This window comes from Crinia signifera, chromosome 5 (assembly GCF_055691185.1).
Source record: "Crinia signifera chromosome 5, ASM5569118v1, whole genome shotgun sequence".
NCBI lineage: Eukaryota > Metazoa > Chordata > Amphibia > Anura > Myobatrachidae > Crinia > Crinia signifera.
Genome location: NC_139221.1, coordinates 222818009 through 222835034, shown reverse-complemented (window position 1 = coordinate 222835034; position 17026 = coordinate 222818009). Strand labels below are relative to the sequence as shown.

General features: G+C 32.8%; 2 pseudogenes; both read left to right on the top strand.

Moving 5' to 3' along the window:
• Window positions 1-2807: 2807 nt before the first annotated feature.
• Window positions 2808-2943, top strand: LOC146005891 (U2 spliceosomal RNA; annotated as a pseudogene).
• A 4216-nt stretch (window positions 2944-7159) lies between these two features.
• LOC146005872 (U2 spliceosomal RNA) lies at window positions 7160-7295 on the top strand (annotated as a pseudogene).
• Window positions 7296-17026: the final 9731 nt, after the last annotated feature.

Below are 17026 nucleotides of genomic sequence, written 5' to 3'. Positions count from 1 at the left end.
CCTATTTTCCCCTCTTCGGCCTTATGGTTGAGAGGGGTTAGGGGAAAAACGGGGCCCGTCTCTTTCGGGAGATAAGCCCATTCGATAGCACGGCCCCCTTTGCACATGTTTAGGCACAGCACTGGTGGTAGGGAGCACACCTCGGGCTCCTGAGTTTCTTCAAACTCATCTGCCCCACATGCAGTGCATATGGTTTTGCCTATTTTGAGAACAAATTTGTACTGCGATAATATCTGAATAAGGGCCTTTGTGTTGCTTTATGTTTTTTATGCAGGTTATGTAGTTTTATATTGCTAATGTTGTTTTATGTTGCTTTATGTGGTGTTATTTTGGTCATTTTGCTTTCATTGAAGTTACTATTTTGTATGTTAATTTATGATAATATATGTTAATTTATGATAATTTATGCGGTTTCAGATTTTTATGTTGTTTGGGTTGCTTTATGTTATTTTGTGTTGCTTCAAGTTTTTTATGCAGTTTATGTAGTTTTAGGTTGTTTTATGTTGCTTATGTTGCTTTATGTGGTGTTATGTTGGTCCTTCTGCTTTCAGAAAAATTACTACAATTTATGTTAATGTATGTTAATTTGTGTTAATTTATGTAAATTTATGATCATCTATGCGGTTTCCGATTTTTATGTTGTTTGTGTTGCTTTATGTTATTTTGTGTAGCTTCATGTGTTTTTATGCAGTTTATGTAGTTTTATGTTGCTTATGTGGCTTTATGTGGTGTTATTTAGGTCCTTTTGCTTTCAGAAAACTACTACAATCTATGTTAATCTATGTTAATATATGTTAATGTATGTAAATTTATGTAAATTTATGTAAATTTGTGATAATTTATGCGGTTTCAGATTTTTATGTTGTTTGTGTTGCTTTATTTTATTTTGTGTTGCTTTATGTATTTTTATGCAGTTTACTTAGTTTTATGTTGCTTATGTGACTTTATGTGGTGTTATTTAGGTCATTTTGATTTAATTGAAATTACTATAATTTATGTTAATTTATGTTAATTTATGATAATTTATGATAATTTACGAGGTTGCAGATTTTTATGTTGTTTATGTTGTGTTATGGTTTTTGTGTTGCTTTATGTTTTTTATGCAGGTTATGTAGTTTTATGTTGCTAATGTTGTTTTATGTTGCTTTATGTGGTGTTATGTTGGTCCTTTTGCTTTCATTAAACTTACTACGATTTATGTTAATTTATGTTAATTTATGTTAATATATGTTCATTTATGTTAATTTATGACAATTTATGATAATGTATTATAATTTATGCTGTTTCAGATTTTTATGTTGTTTGTGTTACTGTATGTTATTTTGGCCCTTATTCAGATCTGATCACAGTACAAATTTGTTCTCAAAATGGGAAAAACCATGTGCACAGCAGGTGGGGCAGATGTAACTTGTAAAGAGAGAGTTAGATTTGTGTGTTATTTTGTTTCTGTGCAGGATAAATACTGGCTGCATTATGTTTACACTGCAATTTAGATTTCAGTTTCAACACACCCCACCCAAATGTAACTCTCTCTGCACATGTTAAGTCTGCTCCACCTGCAGTGCATATGGTTTTGCCTATTTTGAGAACAAATTTGTACTGCGATAAGATCTGAATAAGGGCCTTTGTGTTGCTTTATGTTTTTTTATGCAGGTTATGTAGATTTATGTTGCTAATGTTGTTTTATGTTGCTTTATGTGATGTTATTTTGGTCATTTTGCTTTCATTGAAGTTACTATTATGTACGTTAATATATGATAATATATGTTAATTTATGATAATTTATGTTGTTTCAGATTTTTATGTTGTTTGGGTTGCTTTATGTTGTTTTATGTTGCTTATGTTGCTTTATGTGGTGTTATGTTGGTCCTTTTGCTTTCAGAAAACTACTACAATTTATGTTAATCTATGTTCATTTATGTTAATTTATGTTAATGTATGTAAATTTATGTAAATTTATGTAAATTGTTGATAATTTATGCGGTTTCAGATTTTTATGTTGTTTGTGTTGCTTTATGTTATTTTGTGTTGCTTCATGTATTTTTATGCAGTTTATGTAGTTTTATGCAACATAAAATGTGACTTTATGTGGTATTATTTATGTCATTTTGCTTTCATTGAAATTACTATAATTTATGTTAATTTATGATAATTTATGCGGTTGCAGATTTTTATGTTGTTTATGTAGTTTTATGTTGCTAATGTTGTTTTATGTTGCTTTATTTGGTGTTATGTTGGTCCTTTTGCTTTCATTAACCTTCCTACAAATTATGTTAATTTATGTTAATGTATGTTAATTTATGTAAATTTATGATTATTTATGCGGTTTCAGATTTTTATGTTGTTTGTGTTGCTTTATGTTATTTTGTGTTGCTTCATGTATTTTTATGCAGTTTATGTAGTTTTATGTTGCTTATGTGACTTCATGTGGTGTTATTTAGGTCATTTTGCTTTCATTGAAATTACTATAATTCATGTTAATGTATGTTAATATATGTTCATTTATGTTAATTTATGACAATTTATGATAATTTATTATAATTTATGCTGTTTCAGCTTTTTATGTTGTTTGTGTTACTGTATGTTATTTTGGCCCTTATTCAGATCTGATCACAGTACAAATTTGTTATCAAAATGGAAAAAAACATGCGCACAGCAGGTGGGGCAGATGTAACTTGTAAAGAGAGAGTTAGATTTGTGTGAGTTATTTTGTTTCTGTGCAGGATAAATACTGGCTGCATTATGTTTACACTGCAATTTAGATTTCAGTTTCAACACACCCCACCCAAATGTAACTCTCTCTTCACATTTTACCTCGGCCTTTTGGCTAAGATCAAGTGTAGTATCTGTTCTGATCATTGGGTATGGACTGGCCTCTGGCAGAGAATAGAGAAAGGCTGGACTGAGTAGCTGCTCTGATGGGTGGAGGGTGTGGGACCCCTCTTTTTTGCCTGGGAGTGGTGAAAAGTCTGGCTGAGTACCTTCACCTCTGCCTTTGGTAGGAGGTGTTGTTTCCTTAAATCAACTGGTAAGAGGGGGGGAGAAACACTGGGCCTAGTAGTTTGACTCTCTTGACAGGGTTCGTAGCCCCTGAAGGATGAGCCAGCAAAAGGCTCAGTCTAGTATCCATTCCCAAGGAGCGGAGAAAGGCTGGGACTGAGTAGATGGCTCCTGTTCTAGAGGTTCGTAGCCTCTGATGGGGAGACCGCGAAAGGCCCAGCTTAGTACCTTAACCTTGGGATCGGAGAAACACTGAGACTGAGTAGATTGCTCTTCCGAGGGGGGTGCAGCCCCTAAGGGAGTCTTTCGAAAAGCCCAGTGGAGTACCCATTCCCATGCCAGGGGCTGGAAAGTGCCCTATGATGGGAGCAGAGAAACACTTGGTCGGACGCTGATCGGTCGGCTGCTTGGAGTCCGAGGCTGCACTGTGCCCCTGGGGAAACTCGGGGGTGCCGAACATGCATGGGTGATCCCAAAATCACCATGCACTAGTATGGCACTAGCACTGCGCACTTCCCTCTAGGTTAGTGGTTCACGTCCTTACCTCGTCATTTTGGATGGGGTAGGATAATTTTTCACACCCCCACCCCGGCCCTCTGGCTGGGGTCCTCTTTATTATTTATTTCTCTTCTTCTCACGTTCATGCATTTTCACATTTTCTGTTTTCTGTAGTTTGTCACGTTTTTTTGGGTAGTGTGGTCGACCCTTACGGGCCTTCCATTTCCCCAACGTGCCAAGGGTCTCGCCTTTTGGGGAGAGCTGCGGTCCCCCCGAGGCCAACCCCGAGCCACACGGCGGAGGGAAGTCCACTGAGAGTCTCTCCAAACCTTCGGGTGCGGAGGACCCACCGTCCTAACCCTTCCGGGGGTTGAGGAAAGAGGGTCTCTCTAAGCTTCGGCGAAGAGGACCCACCATTCCCTATTTTCCCCTCTTCGGCCTTATGGTTGAGAGGGGTTAGGGGAAAAACGGGGCCCGTCTCCTTCGAGAGATAAGCCCATTCGATAGCACGGCCCCCTTTGCACGTGTTTAGGCACGTAGGTGGTAGGGAGCACACCTCGGGCTCCTGAGTTTCTTCAAACTCATCTGCCCCACATGCAGTGCATATGGTTTTGCCTATTTTGAGAACAAATTTGTACTGCGATAATATCTGAATAAGGGCCTTTGTGTTGCTTTATGTTTTTTATGCAGGTTATGTAGTTTTATGTTGCTAATGTTGTTTTATTTTGCTTTATGTGGTGTTATTTTGGTCATTTTGCTTTCATTGAAGTTACTATTATGTATGTTAATTTATGATAATATGTTAATTTATGATAATTTATGCGGTTTCAGATTTTTATGTTGTTTGGGTTGCTTTATGTTATTTTGTGTTGCTTCAAGTTTTTTATGCAGTTTATGTAGTTTTAGGTTGTTTTATGTTGCTTATGTTGCTTTATGTGGTGTTATGTTGGTCCTTTTGCTTTCAGAAAAATTACTACAATTTATGTTAATGTATGTTAATTTGTGTTAATTTATGTAAATTTATGATAATCTATGCGGTTTCCGATTTTTATGTTGTTTGTGTTGCTTTATGTTATTTTGTGTAGCTTCATGTGTTTTTATGCAGTTTATGTAGTTTTATGTTGCTTATGTGGCTTTATGTGGTGTTATTAAGGTCCTTTTGCTTTCAGAAAACTACTACAATCTATGTTAATCTATATTAATCTATGTTAATGTATGTAAATTTATGTAAATGTATGTAAATTTGTGATAATTTATGCGGTTTCAGATTTTTATGTTGTTTGTGTTGCTTTATGTTATTTTGTGTTGCTTCATGTATTTTTATGCAGTTTACGTAGTTTTATGTTGCTTATGTGACTTTATGTGGTGTTATTTAGGTCATTTTGCTTTGATTGAAATTACTATAATGTATGTTAATTTATGTTAATTTATGTTAATTTATGATAATTTGTGATAATTTATGCGGTTGCAGATTTTTATGTTGTTTATGTTGTGTTATGGTTTTTGTGTTGATTTATGTTTTTTAGGCAGGTTATGTAGTTTTATGTTGCTAATGTTGTTTTATTTTGCTTTATGTGGTGTTATGTTGGTCCTTTTGCTTTTATTAAACTTCCTTCAATTTATGTTAATTTATGTTAATGTATGTTCATTTATGTAAATTTATGATAATTTTTGTGGTTTCAGATTTTTATGTTGTTTGTTTTGCTTTATGTTATTTTGTGTTGCTTCATGTATTTTTATGCAGTTTATGTAGTTTTAAGTTGCTTATGTGACTTTATGTGGTGTTATTAAGGTCATTTTGATTTCATTGAAATTACTATAATTTATGTTAATTTATGTTAATTTATGTTAATTTATGCGGTTGCAGATTTTTATGTTGTTTATGTTGTGTTATGGTTTATGTGTTGCTTTATGTTTTTTATGCAGGTTTCGTAGTTTTATGTTGCTAATGTTGTTTTATGTTGCTTTATGTGGTGTTATGTTGGTCCTTTTGCTTTCATTAAACTTACTACAATGTATGTTAATTTATGTTAATTTATGTTAATGTATGTTCATTTATGACAATTTATGATAATTTATTATAATTTATGCGGTTTCAGATTTTTATGTTGTTTATGTTGTGTTATGGTTTATGTGTTGCTTTATGTTTTTTATGCAGGTTATGTAGTTTTATGTTGCTAATGTTGTTTTATGTTGCTTTATGTGGTGTTATTTTGGTCATTTTGCTTTCATTGAAGTTACTATTATGTATGTTAATTTATGATAATATATGTTAATTTATGATAATTTATGCTGTTTCATATTTTTATGTTGTTTGTGTTACAGTATGTTATTTTGTCCCTTATTCAGATCTGATCGCAGTACAAATTTGTTCTCAAAATGGGAAAAACCATGTGCACAGCAGGTGGGGCAGATGTAACTTGTAAAGAGAGAGTTAGATTTGTGTGAGTTATTTTGTTTCTGTGCAGGATAAATACTGGCTGCATTATGTTTACACTGCAATTTAGATTTCAGTTTCAACACACCCCACCCAAATGTAACTCTCTCTGCACATGTTACATCTGCCACACCTGCAGTGCATATGGTTTTGCCTATTTTGAGAACAAATTTGTACTGCGATAAGATCTGAATAAGGGCATTTGTGTCGCTTCAAGTTTTTTATGCAGTTTATGTAGTTTTAGGTTGTTTTATGTGGTGTTATGTTGGTCCTTTTGCTTTCATTGAAATTACTATAATTTATGTTAATTTATGATAATTTATGCGGTTGCAGGTTTTTATGTTGTTTTATGGTTTTTGTGTTGCTTTATGTTTTTTATGCAGGTTATGTAGTTTTATGTTGCTAATGTTGTTTTATGTTGCTTTATGTGGTGTTATGTTGGTCCTTTTGCTTTCATGAAACTTCCTACAATTTATGTTAATTTATGTTAATGTATGTTAATGTATGTTAATTTATGTAAATGTATGATAATTTATGCAGTTTCAGATTTTTATGTTGTTTGTGTTGCTTTATGTTATTTTGTGTTGCTTCATGTATTTTTATGCAGTTTATGTAGTTTTATGCTGCTTATGTGACTTTATGTGGTTTTAATTATGTCATTTTGCTTTCATTGAAATTACTATAATTTATGTTCATTTATGTTAATTTGTGATAAGTTATGCTTATTTATGATAATGTATGCGGTTGCAGATTTTTATGTTGTTTATGTTGTGTTATGGTTTTTGTGTTGCTTTATGTTTTTTATGCAAATTATGTAGTTTTATGTTGCTTTATGTGGTGTTATGTTGGTCCTTTTGCTTTCATTAAACTTACTACAATTTATATTAATTTATGTTAATTTATGTTAATGTATGTTCATTTATGTTAATTTGTGACAATTTATGATAATTTATCATAATTTATGCTGTTTTAGATTTTTATGTTGTTTGTGTTACTGTATGTTATTTTGGCCCTTATTTAGATCTGATCACAGTACAAATTTGTTCTCAAAATGGGAAAAAACATGTGCACAGCAGGTGGGGCAGATGTAACTTGTAAAGAGAGAGTTAGATTTGTGTGAGTTATTTTGTATCTGTGCAGGATAAATACTGGCTGCATTATGTTTACACTGCAATTTAGATTTCAGTTTCAACACACCCCACCCAAATGTAACTCTCTCTGCACATGTTACCTCTGCCTTTTGGCTAAGATCAAGTGTAGTATCTGTTCTTATCAGTTGGTATGGACTGGCCTCTGGCAGAGAATAGAGAAAGGCTGGACTAAGTAGCTGCTCTGATGGGCGGAGGGTGTGAGACCCCTCTTTTTTGCCTGGGAGTGGTGAAAAGTCTGGCTGAGTACCTTCACCTCTGCCTTTGGTAGGAGGTGTTGTTTCCTTAAATCTACTGGTAAGAGGGGGGGAGAAACACTGGGCCTAGTAGTTTGACTCTCTTGACGGGGTTCGTAGCCCCCGAAGGATGAGCCAGCAAAAGGCTCAGTCTAGTATCCATTCCCAAGGAGCGGAGTAAGGCTGGGACTGAGTAGATGGCTCCTGTTCTAGAAGTTCGTAGCCTCTGATGGGGAGACCACGAAAGGCCCAGCTTAGTACCTTAACCTTGGGATCGGAGAAACACTGAGACTGAGTAGATTGCTCTTCCGAGGGGGGTGCAGCCCCTAAGGGAGTCTTTCGAAAAGCCCAGTGGAGTACCCATTCCCATGCCAGGGGCTTGCAAGTGCCCTATGATGGGAGCAGAGAAACACTTGGTCGGACGCTGATCGGTCGGCTGCTTTGAGTCCGAGGCTGCACTGTGCCCCCCGGGGAAACTCGGGGGTGCCGAACATGCACAGGTGATCCCAAAATCACCATGCACTAGTATGGCACTAGCACTGCGCACTTCCCTCTAGGTTAGTGCTTCACGTCCTTACCTCGTCATTTTGGATGGGGTAGGACGATTTTTCACACCCCCACCCCGGCCCTCTGGCTGGGGTCCTCTTTATTATTTATTTCTCTTCTTCTCACGTTCATGCACTTTTCACGTTTTCTGTTTTCTGTAGTTTGTCACGTTTTTTTGGGTAGTGTGGTCAACCCTTACGGGCCTTCCATTTTCCCAACGTGCCAAAGCTCTCGCCTTTTGGGGAGAGCTGCGGTCCCCCCGAGGCCGACCCCGAGCCGCAAGGCGGAGGGAAGTCCACTGAGGGTCTCTCCAAACCTTCAGGTGCGGAGGACCCACCATCCTAACCCTTCCGGGGGTTGAGGAAAGAGGGTCTCTCTAAGCTTCGGCGAAGAGGACCCACCATTCCCTATTTTCCCCTCTTCGGCCTTATGTTTGAGAGGGGTTAGGGGAAAAACGGGGCCCGTCTCCTTCGAGAGATAAGCCCATTCGATAACACGGCCCCCTTTGCACGTGTTTAGGCACAGCACTGGTGGTAGGGAGCACACCTCGGGCTCCTGAGTTTCTTCAAACTCATCTGCCCCACATGCAGTGCATATGGTTTTGCCTATTTTGAGAACAAATTTGTACTGCGATAATATCTGAATAAGGGCCTTTGTGTTGCTTTATGTTTTTTATGCAGGTTATGTAGTTTTATGTTGCTAATGTTGTTTTATGTGGTGTTATTTTGGTCATTTTGCTTTCATTGAAGTTACTATTATGTATGTTAATTTATGATAATATATGTTAATTTATGATAATTTATGCGGTTTCAGATTTTTATGTTGTTTGGGTTGCTTTATGTTATTTTGTGTTGCTTCAAGTTTTTTATGCAGTTTATGTAGTTTTAGGTTGTTTTATGTTGCTTATGTTGCTTTATGTGGTGTTATGTTGGTCCTTTTGCTTTCCGAAAAATTACTACAATTTATGTTAATGTATGTTAATTTGTGTTAATTTATGTAAATTTATGATAATCTATGCGGTTTCCAATTTGTATGTTGTTTGTGTTGCTTTATGTTATTTTGTGTAGCTTCATGTGTTTTTATGCAGTTTATGTAGTTTTATGTTGCTTATGTGGCTTTATGTGGTGTTATTTAGGTCCTTTTGCTTTCAGTGAAATTACTATAATTTATGTTAATTTATGTTAAATTATGATAATTTGTGATAATTTATGCGGTTGCAGATTTTTATGTTGTTTATGTTGTGTTATGGTTTTTGTGTTGATTTATGTTTTTTTATGCAGGTTATGTAGTTTTATGTTGCTAATGTTGTTTTATTTTGCTTTATGTGGTGTTATGTTGGTCCTTTTGCTTTTATTAAACTTCCTACAATTTATGTTAATGTATGTTCATTTATGACAATTTATGATAATTTATTATAATTTATGCGGTTTCAGATTTTTATGTTGTTTGTGTTACTGTATGTTATTTTGGCCCTTATTCAGATCTGATCACAGTACAAATTTATTCTCAAAATGGGAAAAACCATGTGCACAGCAGGTGGGGCAGATGTAACTTGTAAAGAGAGAGTTAGATTTGTGTGAGTTATTTTGTTTCTGTGCAGGATAAATACTGGCTGCATTATGTTTACACTGCAATTTAGATTTCAGTTTCAACACACCCCACCCAAATGTAACTCTCTCTGCACATGTTACATCTGCCACACATGCAGTGCATATGGTTTTGCCTATTTTGAGAACAAATTTGTACTGCGATAAGATCTGAATAAGGGCCTTTGTGTCGCTTTATGTTTTTTATGCAGGTTATGTAGTTTTATGTTGCTAATGTTGCTTTATGTGGCTTTATGTGGTGTTATTTTGGTCATTTTGCTTTCATTGAAGTTACTATTATGTATGTTAATATATGATAATATATGTTAATTTATGATAATTTATGTGGTTTCAGATTTTTATGTTGTTTGGGTTGCTTTATGTTATTTTGTGTTGCTTCAAGTTTTTTATGCAGTTTATGTAGTTTTAGGTTGTTTTATGTGGTGTTATGTTGGTCCTTTTGCTTTCAGAAAACTACTACAATCTATGTTAATCTATATTAATTTAATAATGTTTGTAAATGTATGTAAATTTATGTAAATTTATGTAAATTTATGTAAATTTTTGATAATTTATGCGGTTTCAGATTTTTATGTTGTTTGTGTTGCTTTATGTTATTTTGTGTTGCTTCATGTATTTTTATGTAGTTTTATGTTGCTTATGTGACTTCATATGGTGTTATTTAGGTCATTTTGCTTTCATTGAAATTACTATAATTTATGTTAATTTATGATAATTTATGATAATTTATGATAATTTATGCGGTTGCAGGTTTTTATGTTGTTTTATGGTTTTTGCGTTGCTTTATGTTTTTTATGCAGGTTATGTAGTTTTATGTTGCTTTATGTGGTGTTATGTTGGTCCTTTTGCTTTCATTAAACTTACTACAATTTATATTAATTTATGTTAATTTATGTTAATGTATGTTCATTTATGTTAATTTATGACAATTTATCATAATTTATGCTGTTTCAGATTTTTATGTTGTTTGTGTTACTGTATGTTATTTTGGCCCTTATTTAGATCTGATCACAGTACAAATTTGTTCTCAAAATGGGAAAAACCATGTGCACAGCAAGTGGGGCAGATGTAACTTGTAAAGAGAGAGTTAGATTTGTGTGAGTTATTTTGTTTCTGTGCAGGATAAATACTGGCTGCATTATGTTTACACTGCAATTTAGATTTCAGTTTCAATACACCCCACCCAAATGTAACTCTCTCTGCACATGTTAAGTCTGCTCCATCTGCAGTGCATATGGTTTTGCCTATTTTGAGAACAAATTTGTACTGCGATAATATCCGAATAATGGCTTTTGTGTTGCTTTATGTTTTTTATGCAGGTTATGTAGTTTTATGTTGCTAATGTTGTTTTATGTTGCTTTATGTGGTGTTATTTTGGTCATTTTGCTTTCATTGAAGTTACTATTATGTATGTTAATTTATGATAATATATGTTAATTTATGATAATTTATGTGGTTTCAGATTTTTATGTTGTTTGGGTTGCTTTATGTTATTTTGTGTTGCTTCAAGTTTTTTATGCAGTTTATGTAGTTTTAGGTTGTTTTATGTGGTGTTATGTTGGTCCTTTTGCTTTCAGAAAACTACTACAATCTATGTTAATCTATATTAATTTATTAATGTATGTAAATTTATGTAAATTTTTGATAATTTATGCGGTTTCAGATTTTTATGTTGTTTGTGTTGCTTTATGTTATTTTGTGTTGCTTCATGTATTTTTATGTAGTTTATGTAGTTTTATGTTGCTTATGTGACTTCATGTGGTGTTATTTAGGTCATTTTGCTTTCATTGAAATTTCTATAATTTATGTTAATTTATGATAATTTATGATAATTTATGCGGTTGCAGGTTTTTATGTTGTTTTATGGTTTTTGTGTTGCTTTATGTTTTTTATGCAGGTTATGTAGTTTTATGTTGCTAATGTTGTTTTATGTTGCTTTATGTGGTGTTATGTTGGTCCTTTTGCTTTCATTAAACTTCCTACAATTTATGTTAATTTATGTTAATGTATGTTAGTTTATGTAAATTGATGATTATTCATGCGGTTTCAGATTTTTATGTTGTTTGTGTTGCTTTATGTTATTTTGTGTTGCTTCATGTATTTTTATGCAGTTTATGTAGTTTTATGTTGCTTATGTGACTTTATGTGGTTTTAATGTCATTTTGCTTTAATTGAAATTACTATAATTTATGTTCATTTATGTTAATTTATGATAAGTTATGCTAATTTATGATAATGTATGCGGTTGCAGATTTTTATGTTGTTTATGTTGTGTTATGGTTTTTGTGTTGCTTTATGTTTTTTATGCAGGTTATGTAGTTTTATGTTGCTTTATGTGGTGTTATGTTGGTCCTTTTGCTTTCATTAAACTTACTACAATTTATATTAATTTATGTTAATGTATGTTCATTTATGTTAATTTATGACAATTTATGATAATTTATAATAATTTATGCTGTTTCAGATTTTTATGTTGTTTGTGTTACTGTATGTTATTTTGGCCCTTATTCAGATCTGATCACAGTACAAATTTGTTCTCAAAATGGGAAAAACCATGTGCACAGCAGGTGGGGCAGATGTAACTTGTAAAGAGAGAGTTAGATTTGTGTGAGTTATTTTGTTTCTGTGCAGGATAAATACTGGCTGCATTATTTTTACACTGCAATTTAGATTTCAGTTTCAACACACCCCACCCAAATGTAACTCTCTCTGCACATGTTAAGTCTGCTCCACCTGCAGTGCATATGGTTTTGCCTATTTTGAGAACAAATTTGTACTGCGATAAGATCTGAATAAGGGCCTTTGTGTTGCTTTATGTTTTTTTTTATGCAGGTTATGTAGTTTTATGTTGCTAATGTTGTTTTATGTTGCTTTATGTGGTGTTATTTTGGTCATTTTGCTTTCATTGAAGTTACTATTATGTATGTTAATATATGATAATATATGTTAATTTATGATAATTTATGTTGTTTCAGATTTTTATGTTGTTTGGGTTGCTTTATGTTGTTTTATGTTGCTTATGTTGCTTTATGTGGTGTTATGTTGGTCCTTTTGCTTTCAGAAAACTACTACAATGTATGTTAATCTATGTTCATTTATGTTAATTTATGTTAATGTATGTAAATTAATGTAAATTTATGTAAATTGTTGATAATTTATGCGGTTTCAGATTTTTATGTTGTTTGTGTTGCTTTATGTTATTTTGTGTTGCTTCATGTATTTTTATGCAGTTTATGTAGTTTTATGCAACATAAAATGTGACTTTATGTTGTATTATTTAGGTCCTTTTGCTTTCATTGAAATTACTATAATTTATGTTAATTTATGATAATTTATGCGGTTGCAGATTTTTATGTTGTTTATGTTGTGTTATGGTTTTTGTGTTGCTTTATGTTTTTTATGCAGGTTCTGTAGTTTTATGTTGCTAATGCTGTTTTATGTTGCTTTATGTGGCTTTATGTGGTGTTATTTCGGTCATTTTGCTTTCATTGAAGTTACTATTATGTATGATAATATATGTTAATTTATGATAATTTATGCGGATGCAGATTTTTCTGTTTATGTTGTGTTATGCTTTATGTTTTTTATGCAGGTTATGTCGTTTTATGTTGCTAATGTTGTTTTATGTTGCTTTATGTGGTGTTATGTTGGTCCTTTTGCTTTCAGAAAAATTACTACAATTTATGTTAATTTATGTTAGTTTATGTTAATTTATGTAAATTTATGATCATTTATGCGGTTTCAGAATTTTATGTTGTATGTGTTGCTTTATGTAGTTTTATGTTGCTTATGTGACTTTATGTAGTGTTATTTAGGTCCTTTTGCTTTCATTGAAATTACTATAATTTATGTTAATTTATGATAATTTATGATAATTTATGCAGTTGCAGAGTTATTTTTTTATGGTTTTTGTGTTGCTTTATGTTTTTTATGCAGGTTATGTAGTTTTATGTTGCTAATGTTGTTTTATGTGGCTTTATGTTGTGTTATTTTGGTCATTTTGCTTTCATTGAAGTTACTAGTATGTATGTTAATTTATGATAATATATGTTAATTTATGATAATTTATGTGGTTTCATATTTTTATGTTGTTTGTGTTGCTTTATGTTATTTTGTGTTGCTTCATGTGTTTTTATAAAGTTTATGTAGTTTTATGTCGCTTGTGGTGTTATTTAGGTCCTTTTGCTTTCATTGAAATTACTACAATTTATGTTAATTTATGATAATTTATGCGGTTTCAGATTTTTATGTTGTTTATGTTGTGTTATGGTTTTTGTGTTGCTTTATGTTTTTTATGCAGGTTCTGTAGTTTTATGTTGCTAATGTTGTTTTATGTTGCTTTATGTGGCTTTATGTGGTGTTATTTTGGTCATTTTGCTTTCATTTAAGTTACTATTATGTATGTTAATATATGATAATATATGTTAATTTATGCGGTTTCAGATTTTTATGTTTGGGTTGCTTTATGTTATTTTGTGTTGCTTCATGTGTTTTTATGCAGTTTATGTAGTTTTATGTTGCTTATGTTGCTTTATGTGGTGTTATTTAGGTCCTTTTGCTTTCATTGAAATTACTATAATTTATGTTAATTTATGATAATTTATGATAATTTATGCGGTTGCAGATTTTTATGTTGTTTGTGTCACTTGTATGTTATTTTGGCCCTTATTCAGATCTGATCGCAGTACAAATTTGTTCTCAAAATGGGAAAAAACATGTGCACAGCAGGTGGGGCAGATGTAACTTGTAAAGAGAGTTAGATTTGTGTGAGTTATTTTGTTTCTGTGCAGGATTAATACTGGCTGCATTATGTTTACACTGCAATTTAGATTTCAGTTTCAACACACCCCACCCAAATGTAACTCTCAGCACATTACATCTTCCTCACCTGCAGTGCATATGGTTTTGCCTATTTTGAGAACAAATTTGTACTGCGATAAGATCCAAATAAGGGCCTTTGTGTTGCTTTATGTTTTTTATGCAAGTTATGTAGTTTTATGTTGCTAATATTGTTTTATGTTGCTTTATGTGGTGTTATTTTGGTCATTTTGCTTTCATTGAAGTTACTATTATGTATGTTAATTTATGATAATATATGTTAATTTATGATAATTTATGTGGTTTCAGATTTTTATGGTGTTTGGGTTGCTTTAGGTTATTTTGTGTTGCTTCATGTTTTTTTATGCAGTTTTAGGTTGTTTTATGTTGCTTTATGTGGTGTTATGTTGGTCCTTTTGCTTTCATTGAAATTACTATAATTTATGTTAATTTTTAGGTTTCAGATTTTTATGTTGTGTTATGTAGTTTTATGTTGCTAATGTTGTTTTATGTTGCTTTATGTGCTGTTATGTTGGTCCTTTTGCTTCCATTAAAATTACTACAATTTATGTAAATTTATGCTAATTTATGATAATTTCTGCGGTTTCAGATTTTTTTGTTGTTTATGTTGCTTTACGCATTTTGTGTTGCTTTATGTTTTTTATGCAGGTTATGTAGTTTTAAGGTTCTAATGTTGTTTTATGTTGCTTTATGTGGTGTTATGTTGGTCCTTTTGCTTTCATTAAAATTACTACAATTTATGTTAATTTATGTAAATTGATGTTGTACTATACATAAAATATATTCATATTAATAAAGAACATTTAAATGGTATTTCAGTTAACTTGAGTTTTAAAGGACTAAAGAAAGACTATGTATAAGAACCAAACCAGACCTTCTGAAAATTAAGAGGCTATAACTGTTTCCATCTCATACAGTTAAGGCCAGCACTTTACATGTCCATATAATCCATGAAGAGGTTGTCTAGGCGAATAAGCATTCAAAACCCGCAAAGGATCCTAGCCTGGATGGTTTCACTGGGAAGAATTACAACCTTTATCTCCTAGGAAAAGCCAAACCATTTCTGATGCTTTCAATACTATTATAACAGCACACACTGTTCCACAAGTTTTTTATATTTTAATTTGGCCTTAATTCGTGTTTAGCCAAAGCAAGTGAGCAAAACACAACAGCCAGGCTCACACAGGACAATTGACTACTGGATGACAATTACAAGCTTTTTACAAAATTCTGGCAAATTGATTTAAGTTACTATTACCTAATATAATTAACAAAGATCAAACAAGATACATTTCGGGTCTACATTCTACCTGTAATATTTGTAAAATCTCAATGGCTATTGTCTAACTCGGACTCTGCACCTTCAGTTTTAATGGAATTAGATGCAGAAAAGGATTGCGACATGGTTTCTTGGAGCAATTTGCTGGATTCATTGTCTCTGTTTGGCTTTATTCCAGAGTTTGATGAAATTATTAAAGTGTTATACCCTACCATTTGTTCCCAAATTATATGTAATAGTTTGGGAATCTAGGAAATAACTGTGTGCCATGAAGTGCCAAGGGACACTTGCAGGGGTGCCCTGGATTAGTGGTTCAGGACCAATACAAATTATTTATGGTCAATGTAATAGGTAAAACCACTTCTTGTGTCTATCACACATTACATCTAGTATGTGGACAAACAGAAGTGAATACTGTGCCTCACCACATAACTGACCCTAAGGATGACATGTCAACACAACACATGTTTACATAATGACATAATTTATATAATATACTTTTTTAGAGTAGATTTCTCAATCAAAAACTTTTGGGCTAGGGGAGCCGCAAACAAATTTCGGATACTCTAGGGTGCCATGATTCAAAATAGTTTGGGAACCACTGGGATAATTATCAAGTTGTATTAATATTTTCAGAGGGATATGTCAGGGTTGTCCTTCATCCCCTGTATTATTTGCCATAGCCATAAAACCAATAGCGTTACGCTCCAACCCTGTTTTTTGGTATTGCTATCCGTTTAGAAGAAGTCAAATTAGCCCTATTCACAGATGACAGGATTCTTTTTATCTCAGATCTATATGTATGTTTACCCAGTATATTACAAACTATGACTGTTTTTAAGTCTTTATCAGGCTATAAAATATACTCTGATAAATTTGAAGTAATGTCTTTGGGACCAAATACGATGGCTGTACATACTAAATAGCATTTTGCACAGTTTAAACACCCAAGTACACCACTGAAATATTTAGGAACTTATATCCCTTCTAATGTTAAGGAATTATATAAATAGTATCCCTTTATATAAATGGTATCCCTTTATTGCATTCTTTTACTAAATAACTATCTGATTGGACTAATTTGCCTTTGTTTTTGTCTTTGCTAGGTCACACAGAAGTGCTGAAAAGATTGATCTATCCCAAATGAATTTATGCAAATAAAATGATACCCATACGACTTACCAATTAGGATCTTTTATTCTGTATCTGTATGTTTACAAAAAATTTTGTGGCCAGGGAAAAAGTTTGAATCTCTGAAAAAATTGTATCTGAACCTTTTGAGTACCAACATTTGTGAGAGATGCGCAAAAATATCTGCTAAACATGGCAACATCCCTGTGAGAGATTCACAAAATATGAGTGATAAGATCTCAGAGAGATATGAAAAATATTGGCTAAAAATGCCAGCATCGCTCACATTTGTTATATGAATTAAA